Genomic DNA, 26,509 nt, shown 5'->3' on the forward strand with positions numbered 1-26,509 from the left:
ATACTGGGAAGGAAACAAGCTACCGGGGACCGGTTTCTGGCATTTCAGCCGTCTTTCGGCCCGGCTTGCTTGAATCTTGATGGTGCAATGAGCTAGGGACTCACATCTGAGTATACCCTTCCACGCTTATGGTGGACAAAAATGATTCAGAAAAGGGGGTGGTGATGAACAGAGTGTCTGAATTAAGCAGACCACTCTTACCCAGTCCAAAGATCAGGGCTTGATCCATCACCGTTAATGAGTGGGTTGGCAATCTCTATTAGTGTGTTAAGAACCAACGGTGGGCAGGGGTCGAAAGGGGAGCCTGATTTAATTTTGAGGATTTCTTTCTGAGATTCTTCTTGACTGACAGGTTGGAAAGAGGTCAGGGTATGTGTTTTTACGCTGGAAATGTTTGCAGTGTTCTCCTCATGGTTGTGAGGTTGCGGAAAGTCTTTGGTCAGCGTTAAGATTTTACCCTCAAAGAAATCTGCAATGGTATTGCAGAGGATCTGAGAGGGGGGATGTCTTTTTGCAGGGTTTTAGGGTTGGTAAAAGTGTTTACAATGTTGAAAATGTATTTTTGTTTGTTATTACTTTTATTAATGGCTTCAGTATAGTATTCCCTTTTGGCTGTTTTAATCAGAGCATGATATTGGCGACGGGCGATTTTATACATGTCTTGGTCAAGATCTGTATAATTCAGCCGCCACCTCCGTTCGAGCGCCCTAACCTTCCTTTGTTCCTCTTTTAAGGTGGGAGAGAACCAGGGGGCGGTGGGTCTCTGTTTTCTCCTAGTCCTCAAGCAGGAAGGGACAGACTCCTGGTCCTTTATGAGTTTATTAATCCATTCCCTAAAGGCCTGGCTGTCTTTTTCAGGAGCTCCTGACGGAGTCGGTCTAGATTTGGCTGCTCTTGACAGGAAGTCCGCTTGCCCAGTCAGATCTTTCCAACAGGGTACTACCATAGTGGGTCCTGGGACATTGTTAGCTTTTTTGGTCCGAGAGTTGAAAGTCACTGGGAATTCAAATGGGATATAACTATGGTCTGTCCACGTTAATGTTTGTGGAGTATCTACCTTAAGAGCTTTGATATTGGAGCAGATACAATCAAGTATATGTCCAGCCTTGTGTGTGACGGAGGTGGTAAGAATTTTTAGGCCAAGGACATTCATATTATCAGTGAAGCAAATTGTAGCCTGATCTGAGTGGGCGTCTAGATGTATGTTGGTGTCTCCCAGGATGGTAAAATTGGCTGATTTGAGGGCTAGGTTGCCTATGGCTTCACCAATGCTGTTCGTGAAGTCTGTGTGAGTACCAGGTGGTCGGTATATTAATGCCCCTGATAAAATGAAGGAGTCGTGTATTTTTAGCGCAAAACCAACATTTTCCTCCCCTTTGAGGCCTGGTATGGTGAAAGTTTGGCAGTTCAGGGTATCACGGTAGGCAATAGCAATACCTCCACCCCTCTGAATTGGTCTATCCTCTCTAGAGATTAGGTATCTTGAGGGGAGGGAGTTTGTTATATCAGGGTTACTATTAGGAGTCAGCCAGGTTTCTGTCATAAAGAGGCAGTCTAGCTTCTTTTCCATTATTAAATCAAAGACATGTGCGGCGTGCTTTCCCAAGGACCTAACGTTAATCAGTCCGCAGCGTATATTCCATACCTGTATTGGTGGCTGATTTCTAGCTTGGTTGTTGGGGCCAAGGCTATGCCTGCAGAGTCTACAACTCCAGGATCCTATCCAGGTTGTCATGTCAAGTGGTTGAGTGCAGGACGAAGGGCCTGGTTTTAGCATCAGTAGGGCTTCTCTGGTATAGCTAAGTTTTTGAACAGGGGGGATGGCACTAGGCACGGGCGAGGCACGGACGGGCGCAGACGGGCTTGTCTTTGGCGCGCTGGCGGCACGCCCGCTGCGCACAACTGCTGCGCGTCTGGGGGGCACATTATTAAGTGAAGGGGGAGGGGGCGTGGCCTACGTCCATGGGCGTGACCTGTGCTCTGGGCGAGAATTCCGGCGAAATGAACTCCGACCCGCGGAAGCCCTTACATCGGCTGCGCAGGGAATTCTGATACGGTGAGGTGGGGGGGGAGTGCTCAGGGGACTGTGCAATCAATTCAATACAAGTTTTTGTTTTTAAAAGCAGTTTTAAAAAATTAGCACAAAGTAAACGAACGAGCTCCCGGCTTACTCGCCTCAGGAGTGTTTTGATCTCTAATGCGGCTAGTTGTCAGGGCGCTTTAAAGGTTTTGAGGGGGCGTGGCCTACGTTCGTGGGCGTGGCCTGTGCTCTGGGCGAGAATGGCGGCGAAATAAACTCCGACCCGCGGCAGCCCTTACATCGGCTGCGCGGGGAATTCTGATCCGGTGAGGTGGTGGGGAGTGCTCAGGGGACAGTGCAATCAATTCAATACAAGTTTTTGTTTTTAAAAGCAGTTTTAAAAAATGAGCACAAAGTAAACGAACGAGCTCCCGGCTTACTCGCCTCAGGAGTGTTTTGATCTCTAATGCGGCTAGTTGTCAGCGCGCTTTAAAGGTTTCGAGGGGGGGCGTGGCCTACGTCCGTGGGCGTGGCCTGTGCTCTGGGCGAGAATGGCGACGAAATGAACTCCGACCCGCGGCAGCCCTTACATCGGCTGCGTGGGGAATTCTGATCCGGTGAGGTGGGGGGGAGTGCTCAGGGGACAGTGCAATCAATTCAATACAAGTTCTTTTTTTAAAAGCAGTTTAAAAAAATTAGCACAAAGTAAACGAACGAGCTCCCGGCTTACTCGCCTCAGGAGTATTTTGATCTCTAATGCGGCTAGTTGTCAGCGCGCTTTAAAGGTTTCGAGGGGGGGCGTGGCCTAGGTCCGTGGGCATGGCCTGTGCTCTGGGCGAGAATGGCGGCGAAATGAACTCCGACCCGCGGCAGCCCTTACATCGGCTGCGCTGGGAATTCTGATTCGGTGAGGTGGGGGGGAGTGCTCAGGGGACAGTGCAATCAATTCAATACAAGTTTTTGTTTTTAAAAGCAGTTTTAAAAAATTAGCACAAAGTAAACGAACGAGCTCCCGGCTTACTCGCCTCAGGAGTGTTTTGATCTGATACAGTATCGTGCAATATAAATGATACAAATGTGTATGTGAGTATACTATCTAATGATCTAATCGTCTCTAATTGATCAGCTAATATTGCTTTAATGATCAAGAAACAAAGTTGTGAACAAATGTAACATTTTACTTTCAAGAGATATATGAAAAATAAAAAGTTCAGGGAATATGAAACAAATTTGTTGTACATCATCACTAACTGAAATATGCCTAACAAGATGCAAGCAACATGTGGAATAAGAAATCAACATCATGAAAATACTTCCACAAGAGGCTGTGCCACTAAAGATGGCAAATGGTAATGGTATTGGATGACAGAAAGGGGCACATATGTACACTGTTGTGTGCCATGTTTGTGATGCTAACCTGTGCCCCAAAGTTCACTAACTCCACTGTGCAGCACAAATGTTGGTGTGGGATGGAAAGTGGTCTCATCTTGTAATGCTGCACCTAAGTTCCTTGCTTCACTTGGTGCAAAGGGGTTGTTGCAATGGTGCTAGATTTAAAAATCCAGGCAACCCCCCTTGGTTTATGAAGCTAAACATTGTGAACTATGTAAAGTTGTTAGAGTATTGGCCCCAAATTAAGTGACCTTGAAATACTACTTTAAAAATTGATGGATCAAGTCAGGAGACCCAGTGTTTGGTCCCCAAAATATCTGCTGTAACTGTGAGGGAGCCCAGCTCACTCATGGACTAGGTGATGGTCCTGCAGGACATGTCGGACTCTATCCCACTGGAAATATTTTGGAAATACAGCAGGGGCTAAGTTCTTGATGGGCCTCTTCTGTCTGAAACTCTACAGACAAAGGCTTTGCTCATAATTAATGTGAAAAGGGGGGTGAGTGAATAACTGAAGGAATGGGTGAATAGCTGGATGGATTAGTGAAAGTATGAATAGATGAGTGAAGGGGTGAATGGAATGATGAGGGAAAGGATGGATAGATGAGTGAATGAGTGGAAGGATGGATGAGAGAAAGGGTAAATAAATAGATGTATGGGTGGAATGGTGGGTGTATGGGTGGAATGGTGGGTGAAATGGTGGATGTATGGGTAAAAGGGTGGATGGATTAGTGAAAGGATGGATAGATGAGTAAAAGGGTGGATGGATAATGAGTGAAAGGGTGAATGGATAATGAGCGAAAGGATGGATGGATGAATGAGTGGAAGGATGGATGAGAGTAAATAGATGTATGTATGAGTGGAAGGGTATATGGATGGGTAAAAGGGTGGATGGATCAGTGAAATGGTGGATGGATCAATGAAAGGGTGGATGATGGACGAGTCAATGGGTGGATGGATAAGAGAAATGATGGAAGGATTGATGTATTGATAAGTGAAAGGGTGAATGAATGAATAGATAGATGGATCAGTGAAAGGGTGGATGTAAGGACGGATGAGTGAGTGAGGAGGGTAAATGGACAAAAGGATGGATAGGAGAGTGAAAGGGTAGATGAGTGGTCAATGGATGGATTTATGAGTGGATGAGTAAATGGATGAGTGGGTGGATGGGTGAAGGGTGGATAGAAGGATGGGTGGCTAAGTGAAAGGGGAATGGAGAGAGAAAGGGAGGATGGATAGATGGATGAGTGAAAACATGGATGAATGATTGGCAGAATGGATGGGCAAATGTGTGCATGGATGAGTGAAAAGAAGAACAAAAAGATGGATGAGTAAAAGAATGAATACATGAGTGAAAGGGAGGGTGGAGAGCAGGAAGAAAGGATGAATGGATGGATGCGTGAAAGGTTGAATGGGTGGATGGATGAGTGACAGGGTGGATGGATGAGTAAGTGAAAGGATGGCTGGATGGCTGAAAGGGTAAATGGTTGGATGGATAAGTGAATGGATGGATGTGTGGAAGAGTGGATGGATGAGTAAAAGGATAGCTTGGGTGAAAGGGTAAATGGATGGATGGATGAGTGAATGGATGGATGGGTGGAAGAGTGGATGGATTAGTGAAAGGATGGATTGGGTGAAAGGAAGGATGGATGATGGATGGATGAGTGAAAGGGTGGATGGAGGGATGGATGAGTGAAATGATGGGGGGAAGGATAGATGATGGATAGGTTTTGCAAACGGTTGAAAAGGTTTGGATATGGATGGGACCCAGATGAAAGGACAGAATGAATGGTGAAGAAATGAGTTGATGACAAAATGTAGATGATAAATAGGGAGGGTTGTGATGACTTACTTTGCTTTCTTGGTGCCATAAGAGCTGTAGTTCGGGGTGGGAGGTATTTAAATTGTCTGGCTACTCCCTTGCCTATGTGTTACTATTCTGTATTCTATGTGTGCTCATGTGGGATCTATACATCATGCATATGCCATTTTGCGTGACATCCAACTGCTACTTGAATGCAAAGCCCCTATAAGCAAAGTCAGGTTCCATATTTTAAGTTCCACTTAATGAAACACCCATAATGTGTTCCCTATAGTGGGTTCATCACAGCAATCCTCCCTTTAGTTCACTTATGCATGGTGCTTTACATCTTACAATTTATTTATTTATTTATTAAGGAGTTTGTGAGATTGGGTTCTCAACACTTGCAGTATTAAAGACTAAGTACCGTTCAAGACTGGATGTGGAGCACAACCTGAGGATAGCAAAAATCCACCCACAGATTGATAGTCTAAATGTGGCTAAACACCGGCACACCCGTCACATTCATGTTGGTGGTGTTATTATTAATCTATGTCCTGTGTAAAACAAAGCATCCCAGTAAAAAGAATTTGCACACATTTTATCTTGGAAAATTATGTTTTGAGCTGTGTAATACACCTCTGTCATTTCACCACACCCACTCACAAACCTGCAGTTTACTAAACACTCTTATTGTGTTGAACAATATTTGCCGGATATGGCCCATAATATGCGCGTGGCAGTCGATCATGTAGTGTACCAGATTCCAGAAATTTATGTCAGGTGATGGGGGGGGCCCAACATCTAAAAAAATTCAGCTGGGGGGGGGCTCAACCTAAAAATCTTTGAAGACCTCTGCTGTAAGGAATGTGACATCTAGTCCTGGAATAGGTACATTTTTATTTGTTTCCCGAATAGTTTTTTTCGTCAGCAGTACACTTGAGGGGAAGTGGTAACTTTTACAGTGTCTTGCCACCAGCACTGAGCAGGCGGAGCCACCCCATTTTTTAGGTCTCGTCTACGCAGCGTTCATCTTCTGCTTAGGAGAGAGATCTAATGCCATTGGCACAGCTTTAGGGGCAAAGACGTGCACGCGTTGCATTGCTTGTAATGGCAACGCATTCACGTCTGGCAATTGCCTTGCGGAAGCGCGCACGCCATATGGTGGTGCTATATAGTCGCATGCTCCCGCAAGGGAATTGCGGAGGCCCTCCTCCCCTGCTGCCGCGCGAGGCGCGTGCTTATCTCCCTTGCTGGCGGTTTTCCCGTCTTGTCTTGCTTCTTCTTTCCCGATTTTCATTGCTGTCAGCAGTTTTGTATAACTAGCACTGAAGTCATCATCGGCAGCCCTTGAGCAGCCTCTTGTCAAGTCTGAGAAGACGTACGATACACACCTTTGCTGGGTGTGTGTGCGGGGTGGGTGTGGTGCACACACAGTTTCTTTTTGAAACATTAAACAGTTTAGCAATCTACAGGAATCATATGAATATGACTTGTCGCTCCTTTTCTGTAGAAACAATCGAATATACTAGCCCCTTTTGGCCTTTCCTCCAACGCAGGGCCAAGAGTCTGAAGAACATGAGCTAAAAACAACCCCAGCCCTGTAGGAAGAATAAACATAGTAAACATCTTCCCTCTCTTCTCCCTCCTGCTCCGTGCCTCGCCTTCCTCTCTGCACTTTCACCCCATTCCGCCTCCTCCCGCTGGTTCGGTCTGCCCCACAAACCCCTCCCTTGTTAAACAGGTCTGTGGACTCACCCCCTCATGTGTAATAATTGTAAACACACAGCCCAACCAGAACGCACGCAGGCAGCCAATCCCGGCCCAGCCTAGTATTTTACAGGTAAAAAAAAAACACATTTTCTGCACATTTCGCATTGTAGGAAAATGGGACACCATGTTCACACAAAGATTTTCTCCTGTGCCCTTTCAGCTCGTTAGAAGCACATTCGGCTTTCGCAGTACAGGAATAAGTCTGCTCGAGATCGAACCACTAGAAAAGAGAACATTAAGGGCCCGATGTAGGTAATTCTAATTTATCACTTCTAAAATACCGAATCATACCGATTCGGTATTTAAGAAGTGGTAAATTAGAGGGGGGGAAATGTAGGTAATTCAGAATTGGTAAATACCGAATCGTTAAGATTCGGTATTTACCGATTCTGTAAATACCGAATCGGTAATGCCCATTGATTCCTATGGGCATTGAAGCCCATAGGAATCAATGGTCATTACCGAATCGGTATTTACCGATTCGGTAAATACCGATTTTTGCAAGGGTGCAGGGGGTGTCACTTTGACACCCTCTAGCACCCTGAATTCAGGCACGTGTGACATGTGGCACACAGGCATGTCTGTCTGTCACATGGCACAGGTGTGCATGCACACATGTGCATACACACCTGGATTCGGTATTTTACCACCCAATTGGATTGGGTGGTAAAATACCGATTCGGTAAGGCCTGTGGGACTCAGAAGAGTCCCACCTACATCTCCAATTTACCGAATTGGTAAAAATACCGATTCGGTATTTTACCGATTCGGTAAATTTACTGATTCAGTAAATTTACCGAATCGGTAAAATAGGGCACCTACATCAGGAATGACCATTTACCGGTCGGTAAATGGCCACCTACATCTGGTCCTAAGTTTCTGAGATTTGAAGGTTTGACAGTTACTTTCCCATTATATTCCCCAAAAAGCATGAAGAAAAAATTGCAATTATTTGTGGTTGCTCTTTTAAAGGACTTGTTCTAAACCTCTATATGAAGACCTATTTTTCCCATTTCAGTCTTTCTTCTTAGTTGCAGGCCAAAAGGATTTGCTCCTTAACTAAATATTATGATAATTTACTAGAAAAGACTTAAACGGTACTTCTATTTGCTTATTAAATACATCCAAACTTGCTTTAAAAATCCTCCACCTGAGCAGCAAATAGATAAACAAGCAATGGCATAGCCAACAGCCCTCGCCTTTGGGACCTCATAAGTGTTTAGCTAGAGCTAGGCTGACTCTAAGTTCGACCTCAAAAGCCAGTTCATAATTAAGACCGAGTATGGCGCAGCCAAACAAGGCCGTGCATAGGAGTCAGCAGAAAACCTGCCACAGGGCGAGTTTTAAGGGAAAAGCCACGGGAGAAGTTCTCTTACACTACAAAGGATAAAGTGAGCATGTTTATTTAAAATTCATAATAAAAGATTTTGTTCTACTTCGTAGTTTCATCCAACAGGAAGCGAAAGAACCAGTTTTACAGCATGCCTGTTTAATTGATCAAAACATTCCTGATACTCGTGGCCAGGGCTTGAAGAGGGCCGGATCCTGCTGTTGCTAAGCACGGGCAGTTTTTTAAAGTAGGTGCTGAGACGGGCCCCTATCGGGCTCTCCATTTTTGCCCCCAGGGTGAAAAATCAATAAATAACCTGCATAGCTGCCAAGGTGTGACATTTTCATAACTTCAGTGTAATTATGAGTGACACCTTCTTGTGAGCAAAATCAAGCAATGACGTCTAGACCCACTGCCAGTATAAAAAGCATTTCCATGGCCAATAGGTCTTGCCTTTGGGACATTATAAGTGTTTAGTCATGCAACAGTTGATGTTGCACCAAGGATATTGTGCTGCATAACTAAATACTTATAAGGTCCCAAAAACGAGACCTATTGGCTATGCCAATGCTTGTTTCTTTGTGGCAGGGATAGCCAACAGATGTGCTGATTGTGAGCGAAAGGATCTTTGAGGGCAAAGTTAACAAGTCTCTTTTGGATATAGAAGGGGACGGTTTTTTAAAAGGCAGATTGGGCTATTGTTAATGCTTTAAACATTTTTTTATTGGTACCTAATGTAGGTATTTGCGATAGGTAGTCAAAGAGGTGTGCTTAGGGAGGTTAAATAACAGTGGTATTCTCATGTTTTGTATTTTTTGCAATCTCTGCATCAAATAGCTTGGAATGCCTAAGTACAGGGTGCTCGAATAGTCAAATCTGGAAAGGACCAGTGCCTGTACCACTGTCTCCTGCGCATCCCATAGGAGGATTTTGAGACCTTTTCTTAGCATTCTCAGGATCCAACAAGTATTTTTATTACTGCTGCAACCTGTGGGTTAAATAAAAGCTGGGTATCTATCAGTACCACAATGTTTTTGGCTGTTTCTGTGTGGGGGCTCACAGCTGGAAGGCCAGGCCCCTAGCCAACCATCCAGGGTGTCCTTACCGATGAGCAGGATCTCAGTTTTGATGTGATTGCATTGTAGCGAGTTGGCATTAAACCAGCTCTTGACTGCAGTAATACATGCAGAGAATTTAGTTTTGGCCTTCTCATCAGTCTTGTTATAAGTCAATAGCAGTTGGGTACCATCCGAGTAGGAGACTATTTGAACAGCGAAGGATTCAATCGGATATGCCATAGGGGCCATACAGACGTTAAATAGCATGGGGATCAGGGCAGAGCCCTGAGGCACTCCAACTTTCATGGTTTTGGCTTCTAAGAGGAGAGGCTTGATCCACACCACCTGCTCCCTATTTTCGAGGAAGAATTTTAGCCAGGATAGTGCTTGGCTTTCGATACCAATGTGGGAGAGCCTCTGTATTAGGATTCATGTCAGATCGTATTGAATGCTGCTGACAGGTCCAAAAGGATTAAGGTGGCATTATGTCCTTCATTTAGAGCGAATTTTATTGAGTCTGTAATTTCATCAGGGCAGACTCTGCATTATGAAGAGCTCTGAACCCCGACTGGTGGGGGTGCAGAAGGTTGGAACATTCTAGAAAGTACATCAGTTGTGTACTGACTGCTTTTTCGATTATTTTTTAGGTACCTGGCAATAGTGATATGGGTCTGAAGTTTGAGAGCATGTCTGGGTCAGCATTTGGTTTCCTAAGCAGTGGCAAGACACTTGCCATTTTCCATTCAGCTAGCACAATGCCGGAGTGCAGGGAAGAAGTGAAGAGCTCTTGATAGGTTGGTGAAATGATATCTCCTATTGATCTCAAGATTTGTGGGGGTACTGCATCTTGTGGCAATCCCGATCTGATTTTAGAGAAGACTTTCTTTAGTTCTGGGAAGAAGGGGCTTTAAATAAACGTAGTTTGGTGTATGCCCCGGTAGGGTGGGGGGCACGGTAGTGATCCGAGGCAGAGTTGTTTGTTTTAGTATTAGAGTGTACTGAATCTTTTGTTTTCAAATAAATTAATCAACCGCTTGCCTAGAGTCGCGCTAGTTGCCAGAGGGGGAGCAGAGTGTTTGGTGCCTATGCAATTGGAGACAATGGTGAATATTTCCTTTGCATCATTGTTAGTTTTTTCAATAAAGTTGGTGTAAAAAGTGTGTCGCGCAGCTTTTAGATTGCCATGGTATATACTAATGGCCCCTTTGTAGTGGCCCTTGTCGACCTCATTATAGTGTTTTCTCCAGATGCGCTCCAATTTTTGCAATCTTTCCTCTCATCCACGAGTTAAGGTGTAAACCAGCAGGCGGGCTGGAACTGTTTGGTCACCCTGAGTTTAGACCTCACGGCTACGATAGTAGCTGCTGTGAAAGCCAGCCCTTTACCGAAACCTCATCTGTTGGTGTTCTCTGAAAGTGGGGGTTTAGTGGCTTCAATGGTTCTCTTCAGGTGAGATATATCTATTTTATTCCAATTCAGGGTCTTTTAGATGCATGTGGTTCAACCTGAGTTTTTGGGGATGGGAAAGCCCATATAAAGGGTAACATATAGTGGTCTGGTTAGCTCAAATCACTTTGTGTATTCAATCAATGAGTTCGTGAAAATAGGGTTCGATGGCTATGGCGGATCCCACCTCCGTGGAGCTACAGGTGACCGTTTACCCATCCCCCTGCAATGGAGCCCGCTGACTCTCGTACCTGAGCGCCGAGTGTAACAAGGGCGGCTGCTGGACTGGGGTCTTTGTGTAGCATCATTACTGGTGTTACCGTGGGGGCAAGATTCCAGCTTGACAGCTCGACGGGGAGCTGAAAAATCCTCTGCATGCTTTGACCACCCGCTGGCTGGAGAGAAGCCGCGGTTAAGCTGCGAGTGGTGGGGCGCCTGGATGGCTGTATTGGGAGATACTGCACGCTGAGGCTCTTGTGGGAGCGTTACTGTTTGGTCTCATGCCGACAAGAGTGGAGCTCGGCAGTTACGGAAGCCCTGAACAGGGCCGAAAACCATATATTGTCATAAGGTATGCTGAGCTCCGGCCAGTGGATCAAGGCCTTCGTAATTTTTGTTTTCTCTTTTGGTATTTACTATTGAGCGGTTAATGAGAGGCTACAAAAGATATAGCTGCTACTTAATTGCTGCATAGTAGCAGTATTTACTATTCCATCAAGTAGAGAAACTAGCTTGTGATTTGCTAATTGATAAATGGACTGAATTGCTGCTTATAGAAGTTTATAGAAGGCCTGAAGAGCAGAAACAGTGTTGGCTTTGATCTGTGTTGGTGTACATTGAGGGCTCCAAGGGTTATACTGCAGGTTTGGGAGTGCTGCACAATCAGAGAGTGCGCTTAGACAAGTGGCAAGACGGTAGGCTGAAGGCTGAAGACATAACCCACGCAGTAGTCTATTAACTGAGGTGAATAAGCTCCTAATGACCCAGAAACTGCTGTCGGACATTTATAGAACCCCCTCCCTTTTCGGTTTGTTTTTCTGCGGGCCCTCTGAGCTATAATATTATTGCAGTTTATTGGCCGCAGTAAAGTCTGAGTAGCTGCCGCACACTTTATACTGAGTACAAGCAGTTTCCCTCATAACAGGTTGAAATAAGTATTGTTTGGTGGCTGCTTTTTTTGTTAAGCTGGGGAAGCACTTGAAACTCGCCAATGTAATACCCCATATCGTTTCTAGTGGGGGTCTTAAGTTAAAAACTAGGATGGCCCAGATGAAGACAGCCTCAGCAGTCGCAAGAGCTGAATGCCCGCAGAAAGCCTGTCAAGGCTCAGCAATAATATCAAGCTCACCAAGCTCTGAAGATGATCAGTTGGATCCCAGGAAAGGTACTAAAGGTGATCAGACCCTGGACATTTCTGAGACTCTTTGCCTTGAAAAGCCGAATGAAGATCTTACGGCTGTGGAAAAGTTCCGGCCGAATCTGGCTCAGTTACTAGGGGGGTCATCATCCAGGAAGATAGCAAGGCAGCAGGAAATTCTGGAAATATAGAGGGGAGCCCAAGCCAAGAGACCACAAAGGAAGATTCCTCAGGCATACACCAAACCAAAACCAAGGAATATCCATTATTTCTGAAATCCAGGACAAACCAGGAAAACTCTTGGCTTACTTCTGGGATTCAGTCCCAAGAATATGCACCATTCTCTGGTCCCCTCTTCCAACATCAGAACCCATTGCCTCTAATACCCCCCGAAGCCCTACCCACCCTACAAAGGCTGACCTGGTCCTGCACCCAATTATCACCTCCAAATTGCTGATGGTGAATCAAAACAGATTTATCCACAGAAGGGAGGCTCCAGATGCAGTTTTTGACCAGGTAATTCCCAGTTCACATGTTAATTCACATTTTAAAGACCAGTACTCAGAACAGCAGGATTCAGGTCTGGATATACCGTCTGGAATCGCTCTTTCTGGCTGGATAGTATCCTGACATCTCAATCCAGACCACCTGTAATTAGGGACTCAATGTTTCCTTTTATTTAAAAACATTCATTTTCTCTGCACCAGTTTTGGGGACACCTTGAATTGGCTTACCCTGAGTGCCTACCCGATGACCCATGACTGCTGCATGTTCTGCTTTTATAACCATAATGAGAAATACCACTTTAGCTTTCAAAAGAGATTGCTGAATATTTTAATCTTGAAGAGAAATATTAGTGCTCTCCTACTGTGGCTCTTTTTTTTTAGCAGGAACTCAAAATAGACAAAGTAAGAGGGGATGAAGTGTTACCTCAATTTATGGTATCATGCACCTCTTCAGGCTTGAAGAGAAGAACAACAAGCTATTTGCCTATACTATTATGGTTTCAGAGAGAAGTTTACGAAACCTATAATCATGATTTTGATCCTGGCTTGAAATGCCTTCAAAATTGCATACAAATGACATTTCCCCCCTTAGAGAATGTATCTATCTATCTATCTATCTATCTATCTATCTATCTATCTATCTATCTATCTATCTATCTATCTATCTATCTATCTATCTATCTATCTATCTATCTATCTATCTATCTATCTATCTATCTATCTATCTATCTATCTATCTATCTATCTATCTATCTATCTATCTATCTATCTATCTATCTATCTATCTAGTCCTCTGCATATCTAAAGACGTGTACTCCTGCCCAGATGGCTCTACTGTACTGTTGTCTGTATCCCTAAGGCTGATTTTTTTTTCTCATAGATGAGCACAGATCATGCGGGTGCGCCATGACACAGGTCTGTCTCATAGTATGCGATCTTTTTGGACCAGGAGGGGCACCCAAAGTGCTATGCTGATAGTGGTGGAAGGCTACAGCCTTCGCCAGGTGTTAAGCAGCACAAGCAGCATACTGTGTAGTGATCAGTAGCAGTGAACAGATCATTTTTACCCTGTCACTTGAGTGAGGCCAACAGACTCACTCACTTTAAAGTTCCACTGCTGTGTGCTTGACTCACCCTTTGCCTACTTCAGGTAGATGTGTAGTGCTGCGCTGGAGCAGTGACTCTGCGCTAGATGTGTGTGTGTGCCTGGGAAGGGTACAGTACAGGGATTTTTATATGCTGCTGCCTGCTGTACTTATTAATATTTTAACAGTGACTTTGGAATATCTGCACCTTCATGCACAAACCAAAGTGGCATTGGTTGACTAAACTGGTTTGATTTTTGTATGCTACTGCCTGCTGTACTTGTTATTGTTTAAAAAGTCATTGTGAAATATGTGCGCCTTCTTTCACAAACCAATGGGCCATAGTCTGATTAAACTGGTTAGATTTGATTTTTGCATGCTGTTGTGCTTGTTATTTTTTGACCAGTCACTTTGAAATATTTGCGCCTTCATATACAAACCAAAGGGGTATTTTTTTTTACCAACCTGGCTTCAATTCTGCATACTGCTGGATTGGTTTTTATCACGCACTTTGATTGAAGTGTTTTCACCTTGGTGCAAGAAGAAAGGGGGATTGCTTTACAAAACATGCTTCAGTTTTGTATATTTCTGGAGTGCTGATTCTTTTATTATGCACTTTGAAAGTATTTGCACTTTTTCCTTTGTTTCGCCAGCTACAGTTAGTAGATTCTGCCATTAGGTACTTGCTACTGTGGTTTGTTTTTATCCTACATGATTCGTTATTGATTGTAATATTTGCACTTGTCTATAATATGTGCACCTGAAATTGTGTAATTATCTTTGTTTACAAAACAGAAATGATAAATACAAAACATGCATCAATGTTCTGAAGCATCCAAGAAGTTTTCATTGTCAGCCTTGTATGGCTGCCTGTTTATGCCCTGCTTACTAATAAAGCCCTGATGGTAGATATAGAAAATGCATCCTCAGTTCATTTTAAATACTATAGTGTGGCTAATATCATACAAAATCCCTGACAGACGCAAGTGTGTGGCATGCAGATAATTCACACCAGTTTATTTCTCTTGGAGCTGGCAGGATACTGAGTTATATCTTGTGTACTGCTCATGTATATTGTCAGTCGCGTCAGTTAAATTGCAGATTTGGGTTTGTCTTTCAGAGTTTCAAGTTATTTTAAATCAATGTCAATTCTAATTCAGACCCTACGTAGTTGTTCTTCAGCGATAGGCAGTTCCTCAAACAATAGGACCGCTCCTTGGCATTGCTCTGATTCCTGTCTCAGTTAAATAATCTGCTCTTGATAATAAGGTAGCAAATGGCATAGCTTATATGTTAAGAGTGTTTCTTATTTGAACGTTGAGTACGCGATGTAAAGGCATTTCATTAAATGTTGGAGGTTTCAATTAAAAATATACCAGATTTTTGGGCGGTGGGGCAAAGTGGTGGGCGGTGGGTGGGGGGCCACCTCCATGTACTTTGGGGGGGGGGGGCCTCAGGGTCATTACACCACTGCGTGACATGGCTCCAAAGTGGAACATGCTCACTATATCCCTCTCCCCTTACTCACAGAGCACACTGGTCTTAAGAAGGAGACAGGAACTGTTGCTCCAGGCTCCTCTAGAGGTGTTTATACTTTTCATGTATCATGCATCCCCACACAGCAGGGAAAATTGGAAGCAATGACCAATCACCCTGCACACAGCCTATGGGCCTGAAGTCATTTCCCTCCTCCCACAGCACATCTGTCTGCCTGTTGGGTGAGAAGCTCTGCGCTCTTAGGCGCAGATTCTCAAAGGTTTAGCACCAGGTTAGCATTCATTTTGTAATGCTAAACCTTTTTTGGGATTCACAAGACTACGTACATTGGTTTGTATGAAAAAGGGATGCAAAGCAGAGTAAAACACTGCTTTGCATTACTTTACGTCAAGGAGGCATTGCATGGGTGGTACATGGGTTTACCTGTGCTACCACCCATGCTTTTTGATACTAAACCCAATTCTCAAACATCAGTTGAATTGGTTCGATGCCAAAGATTAACGCAGCTGAAAAGCAGGCATTAAACTGAGAAATGTTTTAATTTCTCTGTGCTTTTCCGACTTTGAATGCGTACTGCACTGTATAGAACACATACAAAGTAGGAAAAGCTTTTAAAACCTGCCTAGACATAGTATTTTGTACAGGAAGGGCACCCTTCCTTCAGAATACCTATGCTAGACTCACGCACATACCCTAGTGCTATGGAGGGAAGGTGTGTACGTGGCCCTCAGCTGCTGAAATCAGCGCCGGCCCTAGGGAGAGGGGAGGAGAGAGCCATATCTCAGTAGATATGGCACTCTCCTGCTACCTTCCTGTCCCACAATGCAGCACAACATCTTTGGGTGCTGTGCTGCATTACTTGACCCATACGAGAATCTGGGCCACCGTATTACCTTATTTTAGGGCATTTGCTGTTCCCAGATCACCTTAAGTATCACCATGCAAGTGTGTGTTTTCTGAAAATTATGCTGAGCCCATTTCCAGGCTAGAACTTGTTTGTAGTAAATATGCACTTTAGAATATTGATCATTATTCCTATCCAGCAATGTATATCAGGCTGCTGCCAGTTACATATAGGTTTGTATTGATGGATGCAGAGTTACATTGGCATACATCTTGATAGCAGTAGTATTGTGTAATCCACAAAACCACTTAGCACGTATAGGTCAGGTAGAAATATGTGCCCTATTGGTTAGATGTTGCAACATAAATTGTCATTTGTGTGACCTTTCAGTATGTACTAAAATGGTAGTAGATATTAATTTGTCAGCATTGAGTAGATCGTGATAGCAACCTTATTGTTTACATATTACCTCAAGCTAACATGGATTCTACTGCAATTAGAAAACTGAACAAAGGGAAGCACAGATTGCAAAACATGCAGGATGTGAGCAAGCATTTTCATAGGATGGTAGAGTATCACAATCAGAGGCACACACAGAAACAGCAAGGAGAAGAGAGTGTAGAAATAAGTGGTACCGCACCCCAACATGGAGGTATGGTTGAGGCACATGCCATGTCATTTGGAATTCATCTATCAACAGCAACTGATCAACTGAAGATCCTGCTGAAAATATTTAGGGAGATAAGACTCCTTAGAAGGGACATCAAACACCTAACCAAGAGGAGATTTTTTTAAGGTAGTAGTGTTATGTACTACCAATCAGTGTGTTTAGCTTGGGAATCCTTTTTTCTTCTGTTTATATTATTGTATGACAATGTTGTATTTTGAAGCTGTATTGTCTATACATGTGACAATCAGTGTTTCTACAGTTACATTACAGATATGATGAGTCCACTTTGTTAACATATGCCTTGAATAACGTTTAACCATTTGCATCAGACCAACTTTTCTTTTTGTGTTCAAATCTTGAGAGGACTAAAAATAAGTGTGAAGACACTTAGTGATGTGTGTTTGTGCTTCATAAATGCATAATTGGGTACTTATCTTTTGGTTCGGGGGTCCATTTTGGAGGGAAGGGATTCAGACAGCTCTGATCTCCAGCAAAGGCCCTGCTCTATGGCACACAAACTACAGCTGAGTAAGATACACTAGCCATTGCAAGAATTTGTGCCTGTCCATAAAAGGAAGCTTGTTGCATGTGCTTAGGAATCACACCATTGCCATCGGTGTTGTAATAAGCAGAAGATTGTTGACTCATGGACCCTGTTGCAAAAGCCACTGAATATGTGTAAATGCCTGCACCATCAGGGAGAACGTCCTTGTGTTGCATGCCACGGCATGATTTTTGAATGCCTTGGGAAGGGATAATAATGGGGCAATGCCTAGCAGATCACAAGTATCATTTGTACATCTACATACATTCTGCAAATGTGTTGAACTTTTGGAGAATAGATTAGGCAACAGCTACTATGCACAAGGATCACTTGCCAGATTATCAGACACACAAAGATCATGTAGACGATGTTCCGGTAAAGTGATGAGGACCAACTTATCAAGGAAGTAAGTGAAATGGGAAAACTATGAAATTACTGTTCCTAATTCCACATCTACAATTCCTACATGATATGCATGTCATCAACGCACATATATCTTGAGTTATGTGAAGTAATTGTTTATTTCCTATGATTACTTACATTCACAACATATTTGTACACAATATTTGTTGGCAGAGGTCTTCGATCCCTTGATGTTGGTGTTTACAATGTTTAATCTTTGTACCATACACACTGTATGCATTTCTATGTATTTGATATTTTAAAGGACATATTGATGGGGGAACTTTCCGTCTGAAGTGCAAAACATGAAGCCAATAACACTTCACACATTGGCCTCTCCTGATTTGAGTACCGAAGATGATATAAAAAGATCAGGCCACATTCAACCAGGTAAGTACAAAGTGCGGCCCAGAGAGTATGTTATGTAGCAATCATGACCTTCAGCATGTAGCCTTGAGCCTCTGTCCTTCTTATGCCACACCTAGCTAACTTCAACCTTTTTTCAGAGGTGGCAGGTCTTGAATGGGCAGGGAGACATCCCTCGCCTGTAATTTAAAGCAACTTTCATATGAATTACTTGAGTATTATGGGTAAACACACAGCAGGTTCACTGTCTGCAAGACAAAATATGTGTTGTAATCATAATAGTTTGGTGTCTTTGGCATCAACACATTGGTTTTGCCATGTTAGTGGTCACTGAGCTGATCTTATCATTATGTTCTACCTTTGGGCATTTGTTAGCAGAAGTCTAAAATGTCGTTTTTATCCACTACCATTGTACTGGCTCAGTTGGACATGTACTTGTTACTCATATATGATTTATATGGTTACTTTGTACAAATTCACAGCTGGTGACAACAGGTGATTCTTACACTCCATTTGGTGTTCCTTGTGAATGTCACCTCAGCACATTGTGTGGGTGTGCTTTTACCACTCTGTTTTGAACAACCATATACCAGCTAATTCAAAGACATCCTGTTTTGGGTGACAATTTCACCCTCCTTACAAACTGCTGTTATAGCAATCCAAATCCGCTGTCCATCACTCTGCTGGCATGCAATGGTACACCTAACCCCCGTATGGAGTTGTAGATCCTGAATATTTTCAGTTTGCTTTAGAGGGGACCCATACATATTTGCTGACACTTGAGACCTTGCAAAGATAGTATTGTTTGTGTTGCTTGCTTAATGTTCAAATATATGACGGCCATGCACAGGAACAACTTATCCTATGAGAGTAATTCATGCATGTGTTTTATCTCCACATTTGCCAGGCACAGTCATTTTGTATTTACTATATGTGGTGACATATGGATTTGATGTTTATGAAATCTGGGTATTACCTACATATACATTGACACTTACACTAAGTTTATTATGCTATCTGGCTAGTGATTTTGGATCAGATAATAATTTTACACACCCAATACAATGGGAATGTTTGATTAAAGCAATTTCTCAGACACTTTTTCTTTCATAGATTGTATTCCATCATGTGCTACATGTCCTACTTTCATAATTGATGTTTCCCATACACAAACAGACACGAGGTGAGCATACAACAATCTCTTTGCATACATATGAGACTGCTTGATTTGACATTACATGTGAATGACACACATAAGTATGAGTTTGCTGGTGAACAGATAGTCATCACTACTGTAAACAGTAAGGTTACAATAAGGCAGAGTTGAAGCCATGTATGATCTATATTTGTACGTGGAAGACTTAACATCATATTCTCCTCCAAGGGTTTGTGATGTGAAACAATATGAGACCTTCTACATCAATTGTCTGTCTATTAGCAGATAGATTGACATTGAGAGATGTTAATCTTTTAGTGAGACATTTATCCAGCATACCTTTACTAATGACCATACTTATACATATTCAATGTTTTGGACTTGTTACACAGACATGCATTGTATTGTATGATAGAGTTTATTCATATTTTGCATGAACATGATTTCTTCCACATGTTAAATTAACATGTTACTCCTGTACATGGCATGTTTATGTCACATTCAGTTATGTCCCTATATGCTAATCCTAATCACTTATTTATTTTCACGGTATTTACATATCTATGTACTACTTGTACTTTTCCTCCTACATTTATAATTCCTTTCATTACCTGATCCCCATGTGATAAAACCTAGGATGACATCTAAATTGAGTGTCATTAAGTCATCTAATGATATGATTCATTCCTTTACAGACATTGTCTGTAGAGAAAATTATTGTTTCTAAACATCAAACAATTTTAACAGACAAAATCATACATGACTTTCTGGAGTATATTTGGTCAGGTGTTGAAAAAGTTCATTACTATATCAATTCTATATCGGAGACCCTATACAGAATCGGATTCGCCATGTTCATGAGTAGTCATGACCTCTTTATCATCCACATCTTGGTTATATATGTTTTCTTATAATTCAAGTGACCCCTTCACAGCAATGTTATGTAATATGCAGCACACAACAATGATTTTACACTCAATGTGGGACTTATACAACAGTCTACCTCAAGACAGGTCAAGACATCTAAATCTGGATTCCAATACACCAAAGGTGCGCTCAATAATGCTTCATGTCCTATGATGGGCAACATTATATGCTTCTTCTGCTGGTATTTTTTGGTTCGAAAATTGAGTCAACAACAAGGTTGTGAGAGCATATCCCATGTCAACTACAATGCATGAAAAACAAATAAACAAGTGTTACATGTACAGTCCATGTGCAAATATACCTCTGATGATGTTACTATGCATTTTTTATAGTTTCATATATGTATCCTTTTTGTTTGGTATGTTAAAATATACATAGCAATTAACATGCCATCTCAATACATTCAACTTTCAAAGAATTGGTTATTGATACTATGGCAGAATATGTAAGAATCATGGGCACTCCCTGGATATTTTGCTACAACATTTGGGAAGCAGTACTTGTCATCCCATACAACTTGTGCATTTGTTGAATATGCATCCTTCCTCTTCATATACAGGTGGGCTGTTTCTGCAGGATGAAGCAAGTTGACATGTGTACAGTCTATTGTACCAAGAACATGTGGAAATTGGGCCAATTGATGGAATCCTTGCTTTACTTGTCTTTATTCCTGTCCCGGTTTTGGGAATGTTAGGTGTTATGGCATTAGTTTCATTATACCTTCCAACACGTGTGGTAGAAATGAAGAGAGAGCGCCCTGAGACACACCAACCAATGTTGCACATGTACTCCGTAGATAGCCAGTAGCATGCAGGTGTAGTACTGCCAGTACCTTCACACGTGTGGGTATGACAGGTGATGTTCTTCTTCTGCCTCAAGGTATGGTCCATGTTGATGTAAGAGAGTGGTTATCATATCCCTGATGAACCTACATATTTAATGACCTCTTCTTCACTCATGTGGATGAGTGATATTGTCTGCTTGTAGATTCTTTCCTTCCTCTGTGTTTTCATTTTGCCAGGGCAACTATCCGCTGATGGTGTCGGACAATGACAATCTTCATGGTTGCCACAGCCTGCAGATATATACGTTGTGCTTCTTCTGGGTGATCTCCCAGTGAATGGCTCCAGCTCTTTTTGCACCTGTTTTGCACCTGTGCTATTTTATCAGCGCTAATCTTTTTTGCAATGCTTCACATCACTTGGCATGACTCTTGAAAATACTTGTGCAGCAGGAATGTTGAGCTTTTTGCGTGGGTAACGCACTGTCACACCCACTCTGCATGCCTTAATTCGACTTTGGATCTGCCAGATGCTAAATCATTTGGGCGTCATGCTTTCTTTGAAATATGGTGTAAATACTGACTTGCGCCTATCTCAAAATGTGTGAGAGATCTAGCGCCGCTTTGCATCACGTGAGTACTAGCGCACACTCTTCGAAAATCTTCCCTTATAGTGGTTCCTTGATGGTGATAGATGGTAGGTGCCTTGATGAATTTGAAAATAGAAAAATGAATTTGGACAAGTAGACTTTGGAATGGTTAGAATTTATAACAGGGTTTTCTACAAAAAGTGAAGGCATCTCTTTATTGAATTGCTACTTTGCAACTTGCCTTGTCGTCAACACCCATATAAATGGTAGAGTAAGTTTGAGTAAGGAGTATGCTTGGGCGCAATGTAAATTACGCCACTGTAATTTGCGTAATTTTGCTGTACACTAGTAAATTCAAGAACTTACTCCATAATGCGAACCACGTAATTGTACTGCCAGAAAGCGAGCAGCTGTTGCTTGCAGCAGTTGCATTTTTCAAGCTTTATTTTAGCACAAAACGCATCCTTGCATACAAAATTGACGCATGGATGCATTTCATGCTAAAATATAGCACTAAATGATGGATTTGAATTTTGCATAATTTTCCAGCAAAGTTCACATAATTATGAACATTTCACACATCTCTATTAAAGAGTAAATCCATGAACATTTGTGAGGTGAAGTGAACCATTGGAAGGAAATGATCAAGGTTTTTTTTGCTCTTGAATGGTGGTTAAGTAGACTCCATATGTGACTAAGACAACATGTTTCGATGTATAGCTATCTTACCTACAGGCATGTAGGTGTGCATACAGACAATTATATGTGTGGTTACAGAGAGGCACAGGCCCAGCTATTTGGCTGTGTCAAAGTAACATGGAGCATGACTACCAACTATGCATGTTTTCATGCATCATCTGATGATTGCATAAATGTGGCATATGTGTGAAGTACATGGAGTAGTTCAACATGGGAGTTTCATTTTAAAGTGTGGAGAATTGATTGCATATGATGTTTGTGAGTATGGCACTATACTGAAGCTATGTCTCTGTCTCTTGCAGCATCTACCGAGGGCAGGTATGACAGGGGCCCGACACCATTGGGAAATCTACTGGCATGACTGTTACACAGGTGTTCAGTGACACAGAGGGGACCAGCGCCTCGGAGGGGGACATGAGTACCTTGGATGATTCCTGCCTGGAAACACTAACCTCCACATCTTCCAACTCCAGCGGTGACTCCTCTGTGTTGACGGGCACAGGAAGTTCAAGCTCTGCATCTTCTTCCACCACACCTCGTCCAGTGCCCACCCTCCTGGATGCTCTCCCAAGTGCTGTCCCTGCATGCAGCCCTAAGAAGAGTAGAGTCTCCTTCCCCCCAGGCACAGTTGCCCCAGCCCCTGTCTCCCGTGCTGCCCTCAGTGTGGAGGCGGTAGACATTTGTGCGTGGGTCAGACTGCCCTCATGAATGCCCTCCAGGATCATGGCAACAAGTTGGCACAGGTTGTTGAATTCATGGAGGGCATTTATTCTGATGTGGGTGGCCTACAGAGAACTGTCCAGTCTTTGTCCTTCACAGTGACGGCTGCCATTTAGCAGTCCCAAGCTCACAGTCCAGCTCCTGTTCCATCATCAACCACCCTGCCAGTGGCACCACCTGACAAGAGTCCACACACACCAGAGCCCTAAGGCATCCAGTCATCCACACACAGCACACAACAGCAGCACTCTAAGCATACCAGACCTCAGACACCATCACCACAAATCGAGCACACATGACTGCAAGATAAAACGCTCATCACAGGACACTCGGCCGCATCAGCCAAAAAAGCAGGCATCCACATTGCATTCCTCCAAATCATCACAATCCAAGGGCACTCCCATCCCCACACCTGATCCCAAAGACCCACAAACACTTGCCCTGTCTGCTGTGAACACCTGATCCCAAAGACCCACAAACACTTGCCCTGTCTGCTGTGAACCTGGTGCCTGCCACAACTAAGCCCAAACACATTCTGAAGACAGATTCACCCAAAACGTCGAAACCCACCCACACCCCTGTGAAGCAGGGACAAGAGAGAAAAGTGGGGGGTTTCCCTCGAGAACAGGGAATGCAGGGGAAAAGGCAAGGCCACCCCCATTATGCCACCAGGTCCAGCAAATCCCCATGGGGAGAGCCACCTGCACCTGCTACACCTCTGGGGAAGATTGAGGCTGTTCTGCCCACCTCACTCTGACTCCAACCAAGACACTTGTGGGATATTAGATCCCCAAACAGTTGAGACTCAGTCCTCAACATTCATCCTCAGCCACTGAGCCGCCACACAGCATGTCTCCACCTCCCCATGCCACCACTCTGCCTGGTCCAAGCAGCCCTCAGGCTCCCACATCCACTGCCTCAGCCAGTTCTCTCCCTCCCAGGTTCAGTCCTCCAACTGACCTGACAATCAGCCCCCTCCCACTTCAACTTAAAGCCAAAGTTGAAGCCAAGTCCCCATCCCCACACTATTTCTCCCACAGCAGTGCCTGGACTGCCCATTCGAAGCCCCTGACCTGTAGTGATTCCCATGGCAGTGGACTGTGTTACCCATTTAATGTTCAAGTTCTCATGCACACATGTGTGGACTAGAAATTTTGACTGGCCAATGGCCTTGATGTTTTGCACTTTTGATGCCTATCCAGAGATTATGTAATAAATACTGTTAATTATGTTGTTTGCTTTGTCACTGCCCTTGCTAATGAAAGAGTGCAATGTATGTGTATATGTTCACGTGACACGTGCTCTGTATGCCATATTCACATTGACAGATATTTGATTTTCTTTTTCAGAGGTTACCTGAGGTTACAGACACTTTTGTGCTTCTTGACTCAGAGGCTTGAGGGTGCAATGATGGTTGTCTGTGATGATCTATACTTTTCCTAATCATTCTATTGTCAGGTCTCCAATGTTGTACACATGTCATATTCGTATACTGTACCACAACAGAAGTGAATTCTATCCACAGGATAACTTGCATGGAGGACAGGGTCCGTCATATCTGTGGGATCTATCTCGATGTGTGAACAGCGGTGTAGATGTGTAGTCATCTTGTGTAGACCTGGCTTCATAGTCACATGGGTACATTTGAATGTGTGCACTTGAGTAGTAATACAGTGTGATTGGCCTGTCATTGGCTGAAGTGTTGATGTGTGTGTGCTCCTGAACATGATACCTACACACATGTATGATCCAGGTAATAAGTGCATGTTTTTTTGCATTATCAGACATGTGCTTCAGATTGTGGGCACATGTAGGAGTTGCTGGTTGAGCACAGTGCATTGTGTTGATGTGACCTCGCAATCCCGGGGTACACCTACTTGTTGTCGCTTTCAGTTGTGAGTATGCAGAGTGTGTCACTGCAATGTCTGTGTAGTTATTTGTTGATCAGCCATGGCTCTTGTTTACCTTTGTGCTGACCTGCTCAGGCAAACTGACATTATATGTGACTTTTTATATACATTTCTGTCACTTGACACCTTTTTGGGACAAGTATGCGGTATGAAGAGTCATGCGGCTGCCTGACCCCACCAACATCCACTGGGACAAAACCTTTGGCGTTTCATGCTAGAATTTAGGCGCATTTTTATGTACTTTTAAAAACTGTGTAGCGACTTTTAATCCTGCCTAATTTGCACATTCATTTGCACATTTGATTCACTCTACCTCATTTGGCTCCCGCCTCGGTCCCCGCAGCTGTGTGCTGTTTGAATGGAGGGCGTGGAGACCGGGCACTAGAACGCGCAGGGTGTGCCCGGGCAGCAGGGGGGGGAGCTGATTGCAAGCTTCGCTCACTACAAAACCCATGTGTCAGCGGACGCGCAGCAGGCGCGCATAAGGCAAGCCCATCGTCGCCCGTCCCCGCCTGCTCTGTGCCTGCTCCGCGTACAGCGCCAGCCACTCTGCCCAAATCCATCGTGCAGATCGTGGCATGCTGTCCAGAAAGAGTCTGCTTGATCTTAGACCCTCTACAGAGGGTAAACACACCAGATGCAACCTCGCACTATTGAATGAACGGTTCATCTGTACAGATTGCCCTTTCCTCATTATTCCCCCTCAACCTCGCTATCAAGGGGTCATCAGAGACAAACCCTGCCCACCTCCCCCACGCGAACTCAAAGCATGCCTACTTAATTGCCACTACCTGCGACATCTGGCTCTCTCTCACCTTGAATGCCTGGGATATCATCTTTCTTACGGAAACATGGACTAAAGATGCCTCAAATCCCGACATATCCCTGGCTGTCCCATCAGACTACTAATTTGCTGGGTTACACAGACCTGGATTAAAAATAGGAGGTGGTATAGCTATAATCCTCAGAGCCCACTGGAAGATTACCTCAAGGAAACTAGCCAAACTTGGATCTATAGAAGCCATCAACTTTAGCATTTCCGAGGCCTCTCTCCTTATTGGCGCGGGGGTATTAATCTCTAATCCTCCCAATACCCCCCTGCTTATATTACGGATTTTCTCACAATTGTGGCTGATCTCTCCTTAAAGCACCCCCACTGTACTGTGCTTGGTGACTTCAACCTACACATCGACGACCACAACTGTGCAAAAGCTTGTTCCCTGGTAGATACTATTGCGGGTATTAATCTCACTCAGAAAATTCAGGGCCCCACCCATATAGCGGGCCATACCCTAGATCTCATTTTCTCTAACTCACCTGGCATCTCCACCTCCGCACCCCTCCCATTGACATGGTCGGACCATTTTATCATCCCTTTTTCTGTTAAAATTATCCCCACCATGGCCCCCACGTGTAGGACAGAGAAAGTAGGAAGAAAATGATTCAAAGTAACTCAGGAAACGCTCGAACCTGCACTAGCCAAGCTCAATTGGCAACCCTCCAAAGGCATAAATATCCATGTAGCAAACCTTAACCAATACTTCACCACGGCCATTGAGAGCATCGCCCCTCTTACCACTCTCTCCTCGGCCAGATCTAAACCGTCTTCACCCTGGTTTTCCCAGGCACTACGGG

The 26,509-nt window shown here is 43.6% G+C and overlaps 1 long non-coding RNA gene across 1 annotated transcript in view; it reads left to right on the forward strand.

The window, feature by feature from the left end:
* The window catches only part of LOC147685284 (uncharacterized), a 56,706-nt gene extending 32,564 nt beyond the window's left edge, over window positions 1–24,142 (forward strand). The window contains exons 2-3 of the long non-coding RNA XR_015300429.1: window positions 17,991–18,115; window positions 22,547–24,142. This is a non-coding gene — a long non-coding RNA (uncharacterized LOC147685284). The remainder of the gene's footprint in view (window positions 1–17,990; window positions 18,116–22,546) is intronic.
* Window positions 24,143–26,509: the final 2,367 nt, after the last annotated feature.

This window comes from Lissotriton vulgaris, chromosome 10 (genome assembly GCF_964263255.1).
Source record: "Lissotriton vulgaris chromosome 10, aLisVul1.2, whole genome shotgun sequence".
Taxonomy (NCBI): domain Eukaryota; kingdom Metazoa; phylum Chordata; class Amphibia; order Caudata; family Salamandridae; genus Lissotriton; species Lissotriton vulgaris.